General features: G+C 36.8%; 1 long non-coding RNA gene across 2 annotated transcripts; it reads left to right on the top strand.

The window, feature by feature from the left end:
- Window positions 1-4,548: 4,548 nt before the first annotated feature.
- LOC131055851 (uncharacterized) lies at window positions 4,549-22,288 on the top strand. Of its 2 annotated transcripts, XR_009108534.2 has the most exons (3): window positions 4,709-5,104; window positions 5,219-5,288; window positions 21,928-22,288. It is a non-coding gene; the product is annotated as an uncharacterized LOC131055851 (long non-coding RNA). The 2 variants fall into 2 exon arrangements; XR_009359307.1 differs by lacking the exon at window positions 5,219-5,288 and having other exon boundaries at window positions 4,549-5,104.
- The last annotated feature ends 498 nt before the right edge of the window (window positions 22,289-22,786 follow it).

Consider the following 22,786-nt stretch of genomic DNA (forward strand, 5'->3'; position numbering starts at 1 on the left):
TCTAAGAGTTTGTGCTCTGGTTCTGAGAATGACCCACTGTACAATGCACGAGAGAAGTATGGTACAAAGGAGCGGTGTGGGTGCCCCCCCCTTAAGATGTCAACATAGTTTGATGTTGATATCTTAACGAAAGTAGAACAAGGATACCTACCTTCAACACAAAGAAGATATTCGTTATGCAACAATGTCATAGATCTATGCAAGAGAGGGAATACTCTTCAAGCAAGGATAAGATAGTTGAAAAGAGATATCTTGCTATAAGTGTAAAGGAGATCCTTAGAGGAGAAGAGATCTTTGCTCAAAAGACATCTACCTCCAACAGGAGTTGTCTTAGACAAGTATAACATCTTCTAGAATAAAGCAAAGAAGAGAGAAAGAATTCAATCCTTCCTCCTATTGCTAGGTGAAAGGGATTCTTGATGAAGGGTGAATCAATTTTATCCCAATGGGGATGGGTGAATTTATTATAGATGTACATTACCAAGTGTGAAAGAGATTATAGTCAAGGACTTACACCTCTTGTATAAGAGAGAACCCTTGCATGAACAACAAATATTCCACACAAGCAATGCCATGAAGTAATAAAACTCACACCATCCTCAACATAGGAACGAGTGGATCCTTAGAGAGAGAGAGAGAGAGAGAGAGAGAGAGAGAGAGAGAGAGAGAGAGACCATTGCCCCCTAAGTGTAGGTAAATGAGAAGAATTACACAACTTTTAGAGAGAGAGAACTCATAAGAGACGCACCATTTTAAGCAAGGAATACATCCTAACCAAGGAACAAACATGCGCTCGCATGAAGAATAACTCCATTCAATAAAGGACATCAAGTTATGAATAACACAATAGAAGAGGTAGTTTGCAAAGAGAGGGAAAGAAGAAGATTCACAAAAGTTCTCTGAGGAGAGATTGTTCATAATAGACGTACTGTTGCAAGCAAGGAAAAGATCCCACTCATGGAACATACATGCGCTCGCATGAAGGATAGCTCCATGCAAGAAAGTACATCAAGTTTATGAATAATATACTCCATAAAGAAAATAATGAAACCTTAGAAAGAGGAAAAGGAATATTCTTGCCCCCTAAGCATAGAGGCAAGAAAAAATAGACTATTATGTTGCTCACTAAGTATGATTGCACCTAAAATTGTACCACCATGAATGACAAGGAGCCCCCAATAAGTAGACTAACCATGTCACATAGTGAGGAGCAACATAATAGGAATTTGATTGTTATTTTAAATGATCATGATGAATATGCCGTTCATTGTCAAATGTTATTTGTAACATGTCTGAATCAATGTAATGTTGTATTTGTGTTTTCAAAGCTTGACACTCATTAGTAGAATGGCCATGGGTTTGATGCCATTTACAAAAAGAAGAATTTTGAGAATGTTGTTTATGTTTTCTTCTTCATTTAGGACAAAGAGGAGATATTAAGTTGGAATTTAGAAGATTGGTCACCATATTTTCTTGTTGTAACTCAAAAATAGAATAAGAAGGTGTGGATTTACAAGACAATGGAGAAGAATATGTTGACAAAGGAAAGTGTGATTTCTCATGACTTTGTTGCTCACATTCAAGCATTTTTCCATTGCATCCATGTTTATGTTCAAAAGAGGGTTCACTCTTAGGGGGAATTGGATTAAAGTTTAAAGAGGCCCAATCAATTTCAAGGTTTGTGTTAAGAGAAAAATTTGGAATATGAAATTTAGGCATCTTAGACTTTCTAGAAAAGGTAGGAGTGAAATCTAAGGACCCCCAATCATCCTCTAAGAGTTCTTCTTTAGGAACTTCTTTGGTAGGAGATGGTATATTTGAGTAAATTGAAGAGAGGACTGTAGGAACTAAGAAAGCATATGATGCTTCACTTACGTTCTCATCAACTACCTCATTAGTATATGTGTAAGGCACATCATGATAATCAAGAAGAATTTTTGGTTTCCTAGGAACATAAATGAAATTAATTTGAGTTTTGTAAATAATATCATCCTCTTGTTCTAAGGTATCTTTATGTTCAAGACACTCATTAGAAAAATGACTATTATATGTAATTAATGCTTCATCTTTAGAGGGAAGATCATGAAAATAAGGTATGGTATCACTAGGATAAGTAGCCATAATATCACCCCCTTGCACCAAATAATCCTTATGAGGGAGGTACTTTTTAGGAGAAGAAGGAACACAATTCTCCAAATATTCAACTTTAGGAGGGAGATCTTTGAAAAAAGTGTCCACATTCCCTTTTTGCACCAATGTGTCCTCATTAATAAGATCAATTTTGGGAGAAGGTAAATCATAGGTATGAATGAAAGGGAGAACTAAACTATCATCATATGCATGAAAGGGAACATCATGAACATCTTTAATGTGACTTGAAATTGAATTAGCAAAATAAGATAAGAACTCCACATTCATTTATGATCAAACAAGAAACTCATATGTCATTTAACCATAATAATGTTCACCCCATACATGCATTAAAAATTTAATAAATGAGGGAAAATGGAATTTGAAATTTGAATTTGTGTTCGACCTTAGAGGGTGTTAAAATTGATAAAGTATGCCAATTTTCTGGATTTAGGTTATTCAATACAATCATAACAATCTCCCGAAATTTTGGGAAAAAAACCGAGGACCGTGGTGAAAGTGCACACGGTCTGACCAACGTTTTTCAAAATTTTCAAGGATGATAGGTATTATGATATTATTGCGAAATCCAAAAAAATAGCTGATTTGGAGATGTATAGATTGGTCAAATTTGCAATCAAAGGTCAAAAATAAAAAGATCTTAAAAATTAGGGTTTTATTATTTAACCATTGAATTTTCAGAATAAAAAGGCAGATTTGAATTGCAATTTTGAGATGAAAATCAGATCTAAAACTAACAATTAAAAAGTTGCACTTCACAAGCTTAATTTGCTCAAAATGAAAAATTAGGGTTTTTACATAATTAACCTCTAAAATTGGCAAATAGATCAAACTTGGAAATGAAAATTTGAAATCCAAATTGCAATTAATCAGATCTAATAATGAGAAATCAGAATTAATGTGTAAGACGTCGGGTTCACCAAAATGTGAAGTGGAAAATTGAACCCTGGTGATTCCCCACCTAGGAGAGAGAAAGAAAATCACTAGGATGATTTTCACTTGGGAGATACTTTACATTCAAAAGAGGGGTTGAATTCACTAGATCCAAACGCTAGAGTGAATAAGGATCTGAATACTAAGTGAATTGCAAGTGTTGGAATGTAATTTGCCCTCTTTTGTAAGTAGAAGAGTTGACTTGTTGACTATGTGGAACAAAGAGAGAGTTTGAGTGAAATGAGGAGCTACCGATTCAAGATCGTGTTGTAACTTCGGATTTGAGCTAATTAGACTGATATGGATCTGCCTTGCAAATTTGGAGAAAAGTCATCGAGACCATGGTGATAGTGTACATGGTCCTCCACAAAATCCGCGAAACGAAAAGGGTTCTTTCGTATCTACAAATGAAGCCCAAACCTGCAATTATAGTTGCACACTTGCAACCTACACACAAAAAGGAGAGGGAGAAGGGTTGTGGATAGGGGTTTGCCTTAGTTAAACCCCGGTTGAGGAATCAACCTTGAAAGAAAGTAATTGCAAATGCTTGAATGTAAACAATGGAAATATATACATTGTAGATCTGCAACTTGTTGATGATGTTTGCTTTGCTTCTTGAATGTAATCACAAGTGTTGCATGAAATGACATGTAACATGACAAAACCCTAACACACATACATGCTTGCAAATGAATGTTGTAATATTGCTCCCATGGATGAATGAAGAAGACTTGAATGCTTGAATGCTTGATCATGTATATTTTCGACTATGCTTGCTTATGATCCCTTCGCTTGAATTTTGCGTCCCTTGCAAATGAGAAAACCAACTCCCTTTTATACATGCCTCAGAAGATTAATTCATCTCACCAAAGGTCGACATCGGGGAGATTTGGGATCCCGAAGTGCAGATAGGGCCGGGGGACCTATCTTGGGGCCACCCTAAGAGGGTGGGACAGGGGCACCATGCCCCTGTTCTGCCCTATCTTGGGGATCGGGCAGGGTTCTGAGGCTATCTCAGGGCTCAAACAGGAAGGGGTCAATGCGGTGAATATGCAGAAAGAGGTCCTGGTTAGAAAAGAGGATGTCGTCGCCAAAGTGAGGACTTCGAATGTGGTTAAAATTGCAGGAGGCGCAATTTTATGACACTACATCAAGTATCTTATTTTTATTAAATGAGCATTTTATTTTTTAAATGACACACTTATAATGGATAGTTATGATATTTTATTTCACTTGTTAAAAAATGTATATTTGTACTTTTTTAAATAACATTTATAAGTTTTTATGTGTTCAAGTATAGGTCTATTTTGACAAACATTTGGTTACTTTTTTATTTACATATGAATTATTTATTTATAATATATAGTATAAATTTGTGATAAGATTGGATATTATGAGTACAATTGCTATAACGACTATTAGACCCAATTCAACTACTGATCGCCTCTCCCCTAACTTGGGACGATGAAACCCTCTAAGCAAAACCCATTTCTGCCATTACAGGTAAGAGTTGACATTAGTGAGTAGGCACATCTATTAGTTGAAGGAGATCTAGGGCTTATGAGGACAACGCCACACCTCTAGCTTCATGAGCAGCCATTTTTAGGAGTGTTGGGTGACCAATCACTCTATCACAGCTGTCATATTAGTCTATAGACCAACACAACAGTGTCAAGGAGCACTAAAACATTGGCAGCAAACTAGGGCAACGGTAGGTTAATCACTTCGCCAGCACCAGACCAAAACCAGGGTATCACGAAACTACTAGAATAAGTCTACAGACATCCGAAAAAACAGATTTGGGTTCTTCCGTTCCCCAGAAAGGCATCCTCCCTGCATTACTAAACATTTGATCAGGAAGGAGTGGTGCGATTACACCCAGGTCTGGCTTGATAGGTGACACCACCCTTTCCAAAATGCACACAAACTATTTGTTCATTAAACTGAAGGATTTCATAGTCTTATCATTGCTGTTTAAAGCCATACTTTGGCAACAGTTGAAGGAAAGCTTACGAATCAGGTTTTGTACTCAGATCTGATGTACCAGAGACCTATATTTTTTCAAATCTATGTTGTTTCAGACTAATATCAATGCTTATTAGCTCTAATTATTGTTTCAAAACTGTTTCATTAGCGTATCGCTCTACATTGTCTTGTCGCTATGCGTGGTTAGAAGATATCCCTCAATTATCCCCACATAAGTGGTTAGTTGCAGTTCGGCATTGGATGCACATCTAATTCTTTTGAGGGTTCAAAGACCCTAGTGGCTTTCAGTTTTGAAGTTGTTATATCATTTTCTTTTAAAATTTTACAGTTCTATTGGAGTTTTATCATCAATTCACAGAATGATGCTTACGGTTGATCTTGTTTCCTTCATAAAAACAATCACAATAAAACAATCACAATAATCTTTTTTGTTTCCAGTAAATTACAGTCTTGAGAACGTGCCCTTTATATTTTAATATCTCCAAAAAAAATCATCCGTTCAGCTGCATTTTGGAAAAACCATTATACAACTCATAAATGTACAGGGGATTACATGCAAAACCCCCTGGTCTTTTGTTTTTATTCATAGATTGTTTTGTCTCTCTTCTATCAACTCGTTGTCTACTTTATTTAATGTGTCTACTAGCTGTGCTATATTTAGACGAACTATGTATTTAACAAGCATAAATTCATATTTCTTACTCATACTCGTAGCTTCAGATATTATTGTGTTGAGAGAGGCTATGCCTTCTGTCTCCTTCAACCCTGAGGCCTGTTTCAGGAATTCCAATCCTCTCCTTGCTTTCTTCTACAAATATCATCTTTTACACTTGATATTATTTAATAGATAAGAATGGGCAGCCACAATATTGTGATATTATTTAATAGATAAGAATGGGCAGCCACAATATTACAAGTTAGAAATAAATTAACCCAGCAGACCTTCAAATGTTATTTTCTCGGCACTCTTCTGTTAATACAACTGGCAGAAGAATATCATACTTTCCAACCAATCCTTATTTGTAATTAACACTCCAGAGCTCATCATTTTAAGCTTATAACCATCGCATCACCTTACCCTACATCTGTCCATGGTCAGAAATATAAAAATGAATTAATTTAACTACAAAAAAGAACCACTTAAATTTTGGAAGAGGCGAAATGTATTCAGAACTTAGAAAAATAATCTACATCATATTGCAGACCTAACTTCCAACTAAGCTCAGTGCATCAATATTAGAACATTATGATATGGATGGCTGAACCAAAACAGCTTAAATCATAAAATGCTTGAATTTATATTTTCTCAGTTTCTTTTTGTTAATGTTTCTTGCAGTAGAATATCACATTTTTCTATCCAATCCATATCTGTAATTGAAGGCGACTTATTGAAAATAGGGATGCCCGATTTATTGAGAACACCACCCCAACTCATCATGTGAAGCTTATAACAGTAGCAACATCTTATGTGTTGCCTCAACGTCCTGCCCACATCTGTGCACAATAAGATATATTTAGGGGAATTAGATTATCCAACTACAACATGGAACCACTTATGGCATGGAAGAGGAGAAACGTATTCTGAACTTGCAAAAGGAGTGTATGGCATAATACAGTTCTGACTTCTAACTAAAGCTCAGGGAACTAATATTAAAATATTTGAAATGGATGGCTTAACCTGAGGATATGAACACATATTCCATCTTTGGAAATTGCTGAGAACTGCAACATTCATGAAGAAAATTGAATATTGGACTTAAATTTGTGAACCGTAAATTCATGTTTCAACAAACTCTAAATTGGAAGCTTGTTGGGTCTAGAGAGACAGCTTCTTGATTTAATACAAAATAGCATTTGCTTGAAGGATGCTACAAACATAAAGTTTGGTTTGGCTGTAACAGATGCACTAGCGCAAAACAAGAACTGATTTGTCATTGAGTTTCTGGTCTTATTATGATTGGCAGCTTTTGTTGAAACTGTCAAAATTCAAATTTCAATTTCAAAGGTTGGGACTGTGAAGTTGCTTCATTACAAATTTAGCAGATTTGGTATATATGCATTGGAAGACTCATAAGTGGAATGCTTCTGAACCAGTACAACAGTTGAATTTGGGATTCAAAGGTGAACAGATTCCCTTAATTGTTACAGAAATTGATTTGTTATAGAGAAGGAAATCACATCTGAGCATCTACAGAAAGATAAATTCGAAGTCAGTTTCTCAGGAAATTCAGTCTGTAATAGAACCAGTCAAATAGAAAATATACAGTACATGACTTCTGAGGCCAGGCCAGAGAGGTCCATAACACAAATTGTGAAATTTTTCAAGTCTAAAGAACTGAATTTAAATGCATACAGCTTCTGCAGCTTGTAAGAGATGGCCATATCAAAAATCATGATCAGCAATTATTTGTGACACAGAATGAATGCACTATCCACTCTGCTTCTTGATCTTCTTTGAAAGCAATGATCAGGATTGAATGCTTGTCATAAGCTTAGATTTAGGAAAAAATTTCTTGCATAGATCAAAACCAAGACTGGTGCAGTAACAATTTGCTACTTGGTTACGACAGGAGCAGTTCCTGTGATGGCTAAAAACAAGTTTGCTCCCAACCAAGAGACCTTCAAAATAATTTTACTTTTCTAGTATGACACAAGTATCTAGAACAAAGGTAACTTGCGTTAGTTGTTGCGTTCTGAGAGCTGCTTCTTTTAACAGCTTCAAGTTTTAAGTCATGCACAATAGTAGCTCCATCTTGTTCTTAGAACATGTTCAGGTCCGCTAGCTCATCCATTGGTGCAGCAAGACCCATAAGATCACTGGCATTATCTAGCAAACCATCATTCTCAAGGTTCAACCAAGAACTCAAATCTTGGCCTCCCATATCAAAGTCTTCCATATTAGATAGTTGCGAGTGTGACAAATCTATAGGGGCATTATCATGGGATCCATCATCATCAGCAATGGAGTTCTGTGATGAATGGCTAAACACAAGTTTGCTCCCAACCAAGAGATCTCCAAAAGAATTTTACTTTTCCAATATGATATAAGTATCCAGAACAAAGATAATCTATGTCAGTGGTCACCTTGTGACAGCTGCTTCTTTAAACAGCTTCAAGTCACAGATGATAGTAGCTCCATCTTGTTATTAGAACATGTTCAGGTCCGTTATATCATCCATTGGAACAGCAAGGCCCATAAGATCATCATTAGCATCTGGCAAGTCATCATCCTCAAAGTTCAACCAAGAACTCAAATCTTTCTCCTCCAAAATCAAAGTCTTCCATATTAGGTAGTTGCAAATGTGACAAATCTATAGGGTCATTATCATGGGATCCATCATCATCAGCAATGGAAATCTGTGATGAAGGAAATTCATCTTTCAATTTAACGATTTTATCACTTATTTTTTCACAATAATTTGTAGTCAACAATGGCTTTTGTGCTTCAGCTGGCTTTCCAAGAAGGCCATTTGCTGCAGCTGACAATGGAGCAGTATTTTGCCTTGGTTTAAGTTTGTTTTTTGTGTCAACCTTGGGCTTTTGTGTTTCAGCTGGCTTGCCAAGAAGGCCATTTGCTGCAGCTGACAGCTGAGAAGCCTTTTGCATTGGTTTAAGTATGTTTTTCCTCTCAACCTTGGGCTTTTGTGCTTCTGTGCTTCAGCTGGCTTGCCAAGAAGGCCATTTTCTGCAGCTGACAGTTGAGCAGTCTTTTGCCTTGGCTTAAGTTTGTTTTTCCTCTCAACCTTGGCATTGTCCAGATCAGGTTGACCACTCTTAGTGGGACCAGATCTGGTTAAGATCTCTTTGGTTTGCACCTTGCCTTCTCTGTCTCTTTTAATGTGCTTTCCTTTAGCCCCAACAAGTAGAGTAGTTCCAAGAGCAGCTGCATCCCTTAGAATGTCACTGCCATTAACTTTTTCATGTAGCAGTTCTCTCTTTTTCAAACATTTTGACTGCACCTTATCTTTCACAACAGTTTGCTCTGGATAAGAAGCTGCCCTTTGTGTTGGGTTACATAATTCCCTATCTTCATTCTCCAGCTTCTGTGTATGCTGGTCAATAATATGAGCAGCTTGCTCTGAAGGGACGGTAGGATTAGCTGCAAACAGAACAGTGAAAGAATGCATTTATGTTGCTCTTTAAAATTAGCAATGTCACACTTAGTCGACCACTTGTGGCCTTTAAACGACAGACTTCCTGAGGCCACTTTAGGGTAGCAAGACTCTGCGAACTTTTAATGCAAAAGAACTGTACATTAAATATCTATTCATAATATATGTCTACATTAATCATTTTTATGCCATTAATAATAAGGTAACAACTATAAGCATTGGTAGAGAATATCCCCCATAAACCAGAATGGAATGGCAAAATTCAGCACACATATGTACAACACCTGATGTTTTGATATCTGAGAGAGCATGGGCATTGTCAGCTAGAATATTTGCAGTGTCACCTTTGACAGCATCGCCACCTAATTTTTTAACCATCTCCTTTGAGGATATTGAGAACATTCTTTCTTTTAAAGATGTATCTGCAAAGCAGGTCTTTCCAGTCTCTTCAAACATTCTACACTTAGCTAGTGTTTGTTTAAAAAAATCCACAGTAGCTTGCTTCATAACTTTGTTTCTTGCACTCTTACAACCGGATGCATTGGTTCCTCCCAATCCCTGTGAGAAAAACAATTCTTTCATATGAAAACCTAATAATAAAAATAGACAGTCATTTCTATATGATAGTTTTCAGTAAGTCATTTATGCTGATATAAGTAGAAATTACAAACAATTTTGTAGTGCCTAACACAGTCACATTCAGTATATTAACAAATTTAGCCTTTATCATAGCAACTGCATAAGAGGGATGAGCTAGAATTGAAATATATTTACATAACATTACATTTAGTTTTAGGTTAAGATATGTTTTCTTGAAATGTGAAAGCCTGTCCAGTCTCCACATAATGCACGCTTACTATACACAAATTTCCAGAACAAAAATAAGAAAACATAGAAACATAAATAAATAAAAGCAATCCATAAAGATCGATTGATTTACGATTACATAAGATAAACACCAAATGACAAAAACCACAATTAAAAAAGTAGGACACGGGTATATCAAAGGTGGAGGAACAATTAAAATTGGAAAAATATACTAATACACTCTGAACATCTATTTAACTGTTTAATTGATTATTGAATTATTCCAAGCAACTGAGTGGAAAGAACTGCCATTCTAAGATTCCATATTGAAAGTGGCATAGGTCAAAATGGTGTCTGACTTGGCTGTGGCTTTTAAAAAAAATACCTAATTTCACAAAAGATTTGAATTTCCTTAACTACATATAAGATGGGCTCTGTGCCAATAAATTATAAAAGAGATATATAGCGAGACCATGAGCAGAAGAATTGTTTAGAAAACAATCTATTTAATGTTATTGAGAAGGCTTCACAGAGCAACACATTGAAATTTGATGGAAGCTCTTGTAGCTCATGAGCATACAAAGTGTACTAGAAAGAAATCTCAAGAGGTCAAGACAAAATATTAAAATAGTCTAACAGACACTGAGAGAAGATCTGCCCTGCTAACAGGCAAACAATTCAGTCAAGAAACCCAGGTTTGCAATCACAGCCATGAATTGGCACCTGAACCTTATTGAATGATGTATTTGAAAGGAAAATCATTTCACAAGGAACACTCTGTCACAATTTTCAGTGTTCAAATACTAGAGATGGTATGAAGAACTCTCAGGTGGCACAATCTAAACCTACCAGAAAAGTTCAGAGTATAGATCACTATGGAAATATCAATTGGTGCTTTATTGCTGCATTTGTGGAATATGCAGGCATATCTGGGTCCGGTTCAAACCTGATTCATGATCTAGGTCAATCTGGGAGTAGAATCGCTCAAGAGGTAGGAGAATCATTGTGGATTCTACCTGAACTAATCCAAGCAAACCCAGACTGCATTTCACAAGTTTTGCAGAATCCAAAAGAAATCCTGTGAATTTTGATGATTTAAAAATAACGTTTGTGTTCATTTGGGGCAAATCCAATCTTTTTGCTGCTCATTTCTACAAGAAACTAGTTTATGCCATTGAAGAAATATGTACTTTGGAGTAATCTTCACATGTAAATTAAAAACCTTGGAGTCAGTGTGGTGTAGCTTAGTAGACTCATGGGGAGAAAGAATCATTAAAACAATATCTATGATCTTTGCAAAAGAAGTTCTATTCGAGTTGTCATGTGTAGGAGACTCATGTTTTCCCTATGATGAAACCGTTGATTTGGTAGGGAGACTACCATCAGGTGTACCATTATGAACAAGAGAAACATTCAAATTTTTGCCCCATATAACACGGAGAAAAGTCATTTTGCATAAACTCAGAAGCTCCCACATGTAGTGATGGAAAATCTATAGGAGAGGGGGATGGAGGCAGATCCCTAGCAACTAAACATGTTGAGGAAGGCAAAGTAGGCTAAGCAGAAGAGGGTGTAAGTTTTAAGAGACATTAGGGTAATACTGTTATCTCTATGACTATTATTAAATCATTAATCATATGACTACTATTAAAATTGTTTGATGATCCTAAGAATACCACTCCTCGCTGTGGTTGGCAATAGACGCCCTCTGCCTCTCCCTGTGGGAGAGGAGTTGGTTTTGGTTGGCTTGACTTGGGCAAATTTCCTTGGTTGGTTTTGGCTATCTATCCATCCCACATTCAGTAGCCTGCGAACAACCCTCCTAAAGAAGAAGGCACTCTCATTAATTGGGAGCCAATAGATGATGCTAGGTCTGCTAATGTCTGGGGCAAACCAGATGATAAAGATCCCCTTTCTTTTGGGTTTGTAGTAGCCACTCAGGCTTTGGTTGTGCTTAGCCCTTTGTTTGTTTTATTGTATTTTGTTTGGACTTTGTCCAGTTAGACTTTGTGGGTGTGTGCCTCTCTACCACCCTCCCTTTTTTTGGTGAATGTTGTACTATTTTAATCAAAACAAAATTGTTATACAATATAATTTTCTGTGACTATTATTAAATTTAGTAATAGAGTCCTTATTAAATTGTAAAGGGTTTATTACTCTATTTTCTATGGCTATTATTTGTTGAGACATGGACCAGCTAGGACTCGAACCTAGGACCTTCCATACGCTGCTGGAGTGCTCTACCACTGAGCTACTGGCACCTCTTGGACCAGTCCATCGTCGGTCCGGGTGTGGCTTATTTCCAACACCAACACCCCCCCTTAAGCCACACCTCTCGTGTGCTTGGGGCTCCTAGCCTGGACCTGGCTCTGATACCATGTTGAGACATGGACCAGCTAGGACTCGAACCTAGGACCTTCCATACGCTGCTGGAGTGCTCTACCACTGAGCTACTGGCCCCTCTTGGACCAGTCCATCGTCGGTCCAGGTGTGGCTTATTTCCAACACCAACATTTTTAACTTGGTGGTAAGGATTTATTTATTTATTAAGAATATGTTATTTATTGTTTACTATTTATACATCCATGCTTTGAGGAGATATGAAAAATGAGTGCATATATATATATAATTTTTATATGGACAAACCCAAAAATGAAGCCAACCCACAAAAATTTTTTTGGTTCAATGAATCAAATCCGTGAATGTAAACCAAGATTCAAACCTGAACTGGCAACTTAGATAATATAATATAATGCTAAATACTATAGTCATTTAAAGATGTCATATTTAAGTATCACTAGTGGTCCTGCTGTTTATCTAAATGTGTCATTATGTGTTACTGCACTGAGTAAAGCACACATAAAGAGCCAATAGTCTTCTTATTGGCAATGCCAAGTCATTTATATATCATATGTGCTTTCTAGAACTTATCCAAGTCATTGTAGAATAATTTTTATCCTATAAACTTAGGGATTTTGATAATTCTATTGAAAGATAGATCATGTAAAACTCTCAATTGTTAAACCAAGAACTACTCTCAAGCAAAGAAAAGAATAAGCATCAAAGTGTCATACAAAGAGTTCTATACAATTTGAAACCTTAAATACATTTATAGGTTATGTTGAAAAGATTGGCATAAATCTCTGCAATTAGTGTGCATTAAGAGACTAATAGCTAATACCAAATCAAATAGTAGTTGAAATAAGCTTATTAGAGTGCATACCATGTGCCTATTATATGCTGATTCCACCAGCTTGTTCATGCAAAGAACTTCACGCTCTCTTAACACATCATTAACAAACCAGAAAATATTAGGTACTATAGAAAAACTAGAAACTAACCAAAAAAATTCCTTACAATTAAGATGCACCTCAATTTTCCTTCAATAATGTGTTAGAAAATACAGAAAGAAGAGGCAATACAAAGCATATATTCATGCCCAATGATAAGCTTAACTATATATTACTGTAGAGTAGTGCTTAGCCAAACAAAAATCAAAGTGATGAGGTGAAGAACATCAAAAATATTCAATATCGATGTTATTGAATGAACATCTCTTACTAGCAAAAAATAATATACCTTTCTTCAACTTCCCATCCTTTGAGGACAGCCTTTTCCAGTTTGTGAAGATGATGCTTGTTTTGAGATACCTAGAGAGGCAACAAAGTATGGTAAGATACTTGTTCTGACATTCATTAACTACAATAATATACACATACTCAAACAGAAAATATCCAGTGGTACCTCTTTTGATTAAGATCGTAAAAACAACTTGCATAATACATAAAAGAAAAATTCACTTAATGTATAGGACAATGAAATCAATCACATTAACATTGAAAAGTATCCTTTCCCTAGAAGATTCTTTTATTTCTCATGGATCTATTGAATATATCCACTTTGCCATCACTCTTTATAACTTAGATATGTCAACTTTTAGGAAAGCAAGAAATAAGAGGAAATATTGGTGTACTGTTAGAGAATTTGATGAAAATTACCCGTTGCTGGAGCTCATCCTTAAGCTTACAAATATTTGTTTTTATTTCCTCAGCTTCCTTCTGTACTAGATATGGCTGAAAAAGGGAAATTGTAATGTATTACAAGAAGATTGTAGAGGAAACTAAAAACTGAATGCGTGTAATCTTAAAGTATAAAATAATACAAAAACTTCCACAAACAATGATAGAGATGATGCTAAATTAGAAAAAATACCACTGTTTCTGGACATAATCCAATGCTTTGGAGTTCCAATAAAATTCACTGGTCCAGATCCATATCTTGGGATTGCATGTCAGATGCAGCATTGCTTGAAATCAATCCAAAAGTTTGACAATTGGATTGCAAGTCATTTTGTTTCTTTTTTACTCCATGTCTATGTTTTTCATCCAAGCCTCTAAACTCTGCATTAAAACCTAAAACCTCTGAGTGCACTACAATATCATCTTGCCTGAAATCATCACTGCAAATATTTTCTGCCATATCATTCTGATGCTCATTAGTGAAATGACTGTCATAGTTACAATAATCCAATATGTGATGCTTCCAATTTTTCATCTCCATGTCTGGCTGTATCTCTAATTCCAGTTTCCCTGCATTTTCAGTCTCACTTCCCATTTGAGTACAATTACCACAGGGAGAATCCTTATCTGGGTACAGAATGCAGTCATCTTGCTGCCCATCATAGAAGCTTCTGCTTACTTCCCCAGAGTCTTCTTTAACAATTAAAGCTGAAAGCAGTCTTTGAGAAAGTGGAAGCATCCTGTCAAAACATCTATTTTTTCCAGGTCTCTCGATGTCCTCTTTAGCACTCAATTTGCTAGAAGGCCTCAAGGACTCACTACCCACACATTCATTCACCAAACTTCTTTGCTTACTCGAAATACTTAGACTTGGATTTGCTGGCAGGGTATTGTTGATGTGTTTTTTATGCACATGCGAACACAGAATAAAATACCAAGGTATCTTATCCTCTCTTGAACAAAGTTTCCCCGAATGCTGAAGATTTCGCCTAAGGATCAATCGAGGCAACTCCAAGGTTCCTACATGTAGGTTCTCTACGTGTGGATAAGCTCAATTTGGTCTGATCCGATTATGCTGGAATCACAAAGGGGACTTACATTCGAATCCCTGAGCATCTGATTTGCTGGAACTTGAATCATATATACTAACTGGAAGATAAAGAAATATCAAAAGATGAAAGGCTCAGAAAGTCTACTCTAAGACCTAGAATGCGAGAAGATGGATGAACGACTAGGTGGAGTCCTACTGGGCTAGTTCTCACCATCAGATTGAACAACCCGACACCAACTCAGTGTGATCTTCTTAGGGATGGTTCAAATAGATTCAAATCATACACCATCAAACACTGATCACCATTCAAGATAATGCATGAACAATAGACGTGTAATAACTTGAAATTAAGTTCATTCTATGCCAGTTGACCACGCAAGGCGCACTTACAGTCAGCAAGAGGCTAGTGGTTTGGACTAGGCGGATTCCACGCTAGTGCATTCAACAATTTTTCTCCATTCAATCTAATTATTTACCATCTAAAATGAAGATTCAACAAGAGACCATGCATATTGCAAAGAAATGACATATTTCACCATAACTTCAATGAAAATGGAGTTCATTTACAATCAAGGCAACAATTTCTTGCCTTCTCTTCCTCATCTACTCTAGTTGCTATGCTATTCTATTAGCTGACTATTCACTATTGACAATTCTCTTTTTGCTAACTCCTAACTATTAACCTTTACAAATGAAGAGCCAAAGCTTTATATAGAGAGACCTTTACAAATTGATGGCTTTGATTGACTTAGAATCAATGGCTAGGATTACAAGATAGAAACCCTAATTAGGGTTTTTTATAACAAGCTTCCTTAGCCAATGAGAAAATTACATTCAATGAGTGTGGACCAATAAGAAGCAGGGGTAGGTACACCGAAGTTTGTGCCATCATTAGTGAGTTAGGTACATTGAATTTGGACATGCTGATGTGGACCTATCTGACTGGAGGGACTTATCTGATTGGAGGAACAGTGATTGGGACGCTACCTTGTTTGGTACTTGCTCATATCTCTTTTGATACTCAATTTGGTGATGTTGAGAAGCTAACTTTGATTAACTCTTCTGAAACTATCTGCTTCTTCAATGCACCCTTGCACTGACCTTGGTTGATCCTCCTTTGTCCTTGATGCGATGAATGATGTACCCCTTGATTCCCTATGTGCTTGATGAGACTTCCTCACTGTCAAGTTTCTTTCTCTGGTAGCATACTTCGCCTTGAAGTGTTTGTAGGGTCATTCTTCTCTGTCATCATGTGGTTCCTTTGTGTGGTGGAATGGAGTCTTTGAGGATAGCTTGGAAATCCTTGAACACTTGAAATCTCCCAATGCTTTTCCCGAACACTTGAAGTCCTCCTCCATACATTTGAAGTGTCCTTGATGATGATAAGACTGGAATAGGTCACCCTTGTCTTGGCCTGATCCTCCTCCATCTGCAAAACAAACCAAAAGATGATTAAGCATACATAATATATTTATCTAACATAGCATTTCTTAGCTTAAATCATTAACAAGAAGACATCAAAATGGAATTCACTTAGGATCCTCTCTAGGGACAGGCCCTATAGTGAAATTCACTTTGGACCCTTTGGAAGGGTTAGGAGCGATTTTTGTCAAATGCACAAATCTTGACCATTTCCTTTAATTTCACTTCTAAGCTTGGCTTTTATGTTTTATCCCATCTCAATCTTACTCAATTACCCTCAAAGTGATGCCAATTTCAAAGTGTTTTTGGCAAGAAATTAGGCTAGCTTAGGATTTTGCTTTGGACCCTTTGGAAGGGTCAGGAGCAATTTTCATGATTAAGACACAAGTCCATCCCTTCCTTGCTCCAAATTGCGTCTCAAGGCAAAACTATATTAATGTACTCTCCACCCATACCTTAGGAATCCATATCTTGATCTCAAACATGAGCAAATTAGAGGCTTTTGAGAATTTCGCTCTGGACCATGGCCAAGGACAGGACCTATAAAGAATTTTGCTCTGGACCCTTTGGAAGGGTCAGGAGCGAAATTCACATTTTAGCTCAAAATCTTCACTTTTTGTGATCACAACTCAGTCAAATGGATGCCTAGGGGTACCTTTAAGCTCAATCCATCCTTATCAATGTTAGGTCTGACACAAAAATGGGAGAAAAAGGAGGTTTTGAGAATTTCACTCTGGACCCTTTGGAAGGGTCAAGAGCGAAATTCAAGTTTTAGGCTTGATCCCATCATTTCCTTAACTCCAATCCAACTTGCAAGGCAAATATGCACCAATCTACCCTCAACCATGCCATAGGAACTAAGGTTTTGACCTCACACAAGGAGAAAATAGGTGTTTTTAGGAATTTCGCTATGGACCCTTTGGAATGGTCAGGAGCGAAATTCATACTTTGGGCCAAAATCCTTCATCTCCTTCACTTTCAATTGCTTCAAAAGGAAAGAACATATCACTCCACTCCCAACTATGTCCAAGAAACTAAGATTTTGGTCTAATTAAGGACGAAAATAGTGCTTATGGGCAATTTCGCTTTGGACCCTTTGGAAGGGTCAGGAGTGAAATTTGTCTTTGAGCTCATTTCACACCCTCTTGCTCCTTTCCTTGCCTTGGATATAACTTCTCAAGCCTTCTCCTATCATCATCAAGTCAACTTGCTCTCAAAGTGGCGTTTACTTCAAAGTTTTAGTGAGGAAATAAGGTCTTTCAAGAATTTCGCTCTGGACCCTTTGGAAGGGTCAGGAGCGAAATTCACACTTAGGCTCAAATTTTGACTTCATCTCCAACATTTCCTTATCCAAACAAGTGCTTTGCCTTCAATAATGCTTGGGACAAGGATTGGTTCATAGGTTTGGGCAAGGTAGGATGTCTTATGGAGGAATTCGTTCTGGACCCTTTGGAAGGGTCAGGAGCGAAATTCCTCCTCTAGGCTCAAATCATCTTCTTTTCCACTTGGCTTCGCCTTAGACTCAATCCTTGATGCATTTCCTTCCATAGTCATGCAAATTTACCCAACTATCCAATGACTTAGGTGAAATCTTAGGTCCTTGAGAAATTTCGCTCTGGACCCTTTGGAAGGGTCAGGAGCGAAATTCAAGTTTAGGCTCAAATTTCTTGACCTTTTTCACTCATCATGCTTTAGACTTATCTTCTTGAATCCTCTCCTTGCCATTCAAGTCCATTATTTGATGTCCTTAATGAAGAAATAAGCAATAAGGAGGATTTTGCTCTGGACCCTTTGGAAGGGTCAAGAGCGAAATTTGCAATCATGTCGAAATTCCTCACTTTTCATCACTTCTCCTTGTTGCAAACATCAATGCTCTCTTCATACCACCATAAGGACAAGGGTTCTTAATTCTTATGCAAATTAGGACCAGGAAAGAAGATCCAAGGAAATTCGCTCTAGACCCTTTGGAAGGCTTAGGAGCGAAATTTGACTTGTTAGTCTCTCCGTCAGGATTCATATATGGAATATAACATTTAAGTATAAGAAAGAATCACTTATACTTTTAAGTTATATTCCATATATATTGTCAGGATGTTTGAGAGTGGTTTCGGACCTCCAGGAGTTATAATGCAAAATCTAGTTTTTGGAGGATTCTTCAATTTTCCAGACTTAGTCAAATTTAGGATTAGGATGACATTCCAGACTTAGCCAAATTTCAGGACATTTGAGGATTAGGATGACATTCCAGACTTAGCCAAATTTCAGGCATTTGAAGATCAGGATGACATTCCAGACTTCTTAAGGTGAATTCGCTCAGTCCTTGATGTAAGGGATGGGACCTAGGAGGACATTATGCATTCAACCAAGGTTTGATTTAGCAACTTGAAGTGCAATCGGATAGTACACAAAAAACACCCTAGGAATGATCTAAATAACCCCTAATTACTCAATTGACCCGACCTCTTGAGGAGATCCACCTGACTCAATCCCTTCAATGCAAAGGCTAAGACACTAAAACGACTAACAACAAAACCAAAAGGGCCAACCCTAGAAAGCAAAGAGTGGGGGTCCCCATTTGCAATGGGGCGATGTGTGAATACGTCACAACATGTACTACAGATAAGATCCACCTGGCAAGAAATAAACTGTTTGTCAAAGGATCGCAATAAAAAAATCAGAAGGAAAAAACTAATCTTTACAAGACAATCAATATTAACAAGTCAAAGGCAATTGCAAACTCACAAAACCTCTACAACTATGAACAGCATACAGTGTGAAACCTTGACACTTACCCAACAATATTTAATACAGTAAATGAGTCATTTTCGAGACTATAAATTGTCTGCTAAACTCAGAATCTCATGTATAATTAAAACTAAGATGTTCAATGAATGAAGCAGTCTTGCACCTTTCCAGTTTGATTACTATCAGGACTCATCATTGTTGCATCTACATCCTCTACCTCTCTGACCTGCATGTACCAACCCATATGTATCATGGACATCAGCTGAAACAAGAATCCAATTGAAGAAAACAACATAATTATGTAAATTTTCAGAATGGAACCCTTCAATATATTTGTTCGCAGAGTTATGCATGGGAATGCTGTTACCAGTTGGTTGAGAAAATCTAGGTCATCTTGAGTGAGAAATGCAAAAACTGGTTCCACTTGCTTCCAAAAGGGTCCCAAGCATGCAACATCTGCCACAATTACTTATAGGTCATACAGCAAACTGTGAAGAGAATTATTCTATGCAGCAGAGATGACTTTCAGAAACTTTGGCAATTGTATGATTCTATTGACCTCAAAGAACATATTACAGTACTTAGGCAAAACTTCCTCAAAATTTTCAATCAAACTATCTCTATTGTGAAAGTTAAGAATGGAAACAGAATCTCATGTCCAACTTTTACTTTCCTATGGAGAAAAGCAAATTTTAGCAAAAGGGTGGATCATAGCAATTAGCATTCTCAACATCAGCCTATGTAGCACTATTCTGAATTATTGCCAATTTTCTGATCCTTAATCCAACAAGACTTGAAATGATACCACTTGCATTACTAGCAGCATTTACAGCTGCCAGGAGTTCTTCATGATCATCATTCAGTTCCCCTACAGAGATCACCGGCCAAATGTTAACATCACGTTACACCATAGAACAATGATTCTCAAGTTTCATAGAAAAAATATTCAATTTTCAGAGCATAAGAACAACATGCCTATACAATCTGGCAATTTTTCGTTCACTGGACGCTTTGGCCGTGCAAGAGGCTTTCGATCCAATGAAGTTTTCTTGGTTAGATGTTGACCTGTCTTACTGAACAAAGCAATAGGCTACTATCACTCATGTATATATGATAGCCATTTCTTTTCAATGATTCTTGATCATTTAATCATACAAAAATAGAATGCTATAAATATAACACTACTCACCTTGCCACTTCATCAGTACCAGATCTCGTGCTTCTCAGATGCTTTGTTGTTGCAGGATTTTCAAGTTTTCCACTTGAAGGAGCTTTCACTCTAAGATGAGTGCTATCTCCCTCATTTCTTCCTTGCCTCCAGACACCATCTCCTCTTTCTTCTTTAGCCCTCCCACCATCTCCACTTTCTTCTTTGATGACATTTTTTGTCTTCTTTGGAGGCAAAACCAATGATCCAACCTTTTGACAAAGAGGTTGGATTTTTTTAATCTGCATCTCCTTATATCTTGTTCTTGTCCTTGAACTTGTCACCAGCTCCTGATTCCTCACTTTCAGAGAATGCAGCTAAAGAAGAGATATTTTTAGACTTTAATCTGCTCTGTTGGAGAGCACTCTATTTGGAAGAGTGTATTAGAAAACCTTGGACATTGCTTTCAGTTGAATCAGGTTTAGCAACAGACTTAGGGTTTGAAAACCCCTCCACAAAATTTGGTACATTGTCATTATTTGAAACTAGTGGCACCAAGTTTGTTCTTTTTGTACGTTGATGCTTTGGTGGCTTTTGCTTAGCCCACTGGGCCACAGGATATGATGAAGAGTCTGTTGAAAACTGGCGCTTGTGACTGTTTGAGCCACCAGTGATCTGACTATTTAGACTTGAAGTCCTTTCCCAGCTATCAAAAGTAAGGTGGGTTTGCAAAACATTTGCAGATGAATTCACAGATGCACCTGAACCTGAGCGAGGTGCATGAGAGGCATTTTCTTTTGTTATTGTGGTGGGGCTTGCTGCATGATTTTGCTCACAAACATTTGACTTAAATATAAAATAACATAAAGATATTGAATGCTAAAAGATTAACAAGATTAACTCAGATTTAAGTAATAATTCTGGACATTGACAAGGGAATTGGTAAAGCATATATTAATAATTCTGGACATTGACAAGGGAATTGGTAAGGCATATAGTTAAAGCATATAGTATGCTTATATGTATGCATACTTGACATAAGCTCTTCAAAGATATGCAGGATTGTTTTCAAAACAGAATGAAATTACAAAACTTAAATCAACGTAGATCATTAAAGCAAAATAAGGAAGGATCAGCCTAAGGATAACTGCTCTTAAGAATGGTTTGATCCTTCTCTGAACCAACAAAACAATACATCTTCTCATTTGCGTAAATTGCACGGTCAGATCCATATTTTGCCATGGCATTCACATTTAGAAATAATATATGTTCATTTTATTCTAGCGTCCATTTATCGAAGAGGTGGTTCTCTTTCAAAAGGAGTATTATTTCGAGAAGTATCAAAATAGAATGTCTCAAAAGTAGATCTTTCCAAACAAAGAGCAAAATGATGCATAAAAGATCATGAAAATATTGTTTTAATATTCTAATTTTTGACAACCTGACTTGAAGAAGGCAATTGTAAGTAGTGGTTAAGTCTGCACATACCATTTTGCACAGCCACATTTTTTAGCAAAGTAGGTTGCTAAATGCAGATTTTCTTAATTTTTCCAGCAACACAAAGTAATGCAGATATTTACACACTGGCTAGTTCCAACAATTGGCAGATGCAATTCAACTGCAAATAGATTGATTTGCAGAGCAATGGATCGTTTTTCAAATTCAATGTGCCACCATCCCCTAATCATGATTCTGCGTTATTTCAAGTTTTGTCCTCTGTTTTCCTAGATCTTCATTGTCCTAGGATAGAAAAAAGTCCTGAATTTTACTCATGAGATGTTGGAGATTAGTAATGGTTCAGAACTATTGTTGTAAGTTGAACTTGTAACCATATAGCTCTCCTCTAATCTTGAAACTGGTTGATATAACTGGTATATTGTGGGTGTTCTCCTTTCATTATATGGGAAATTTTTCATTTTGTTGTTTATCTAGTTGTGTGGGATGCAATTCAAAAATCTTTACTTACTTTCATTTACATGTTATATGATGCCGTCCTGAAATTCCTTCTGCACTAACCATTTTATAACATGGTTTGTGGCACCCTTGTTTATAACAAATGCCCATTTCCTCTGTTTTCTTTGAATCAATATCAGATGCATGGAATATACACAATCTTAGAAATGGGAGTTGGTAAAAATCTTCCGCAAAGTAGAGGTTCCTGCACATCTGAATTGTTGCAATCCTTCAAGATTCTCAGAGAGTAATATGAAAATATTATGGAATACATCTGCCAGTGAGCTTTACATAAGTGCTTAAGAGATTAAAATTATTTGATGAAATTATACAGAAACCAAAACAATATATAGATAACAGTCAAATCTGATTATGGGATTGAGAGCAATATAAAACCACTTAGTTTCACCAGTGTGGCCAAAGTAGGTTTAAAAGGGTAAGGGTTGCAATTTTTTTCTGA

Source organism: Cryptomeria japonica, chromosome 11 (genome assembly GCF_030272615.1).
Source record: "Cryptomeria japonica chromosome 11, Sugi_1.0, whole genome shotgun sequence".
Classification (NCBI taxonomy): domain Eukaryota; kingdom Viridiplantae; phylum Streptophyta; class Pinopsida; order Cupressales; family Cupressaceae; genus Cryptomeria; species Cryptomeria japonica.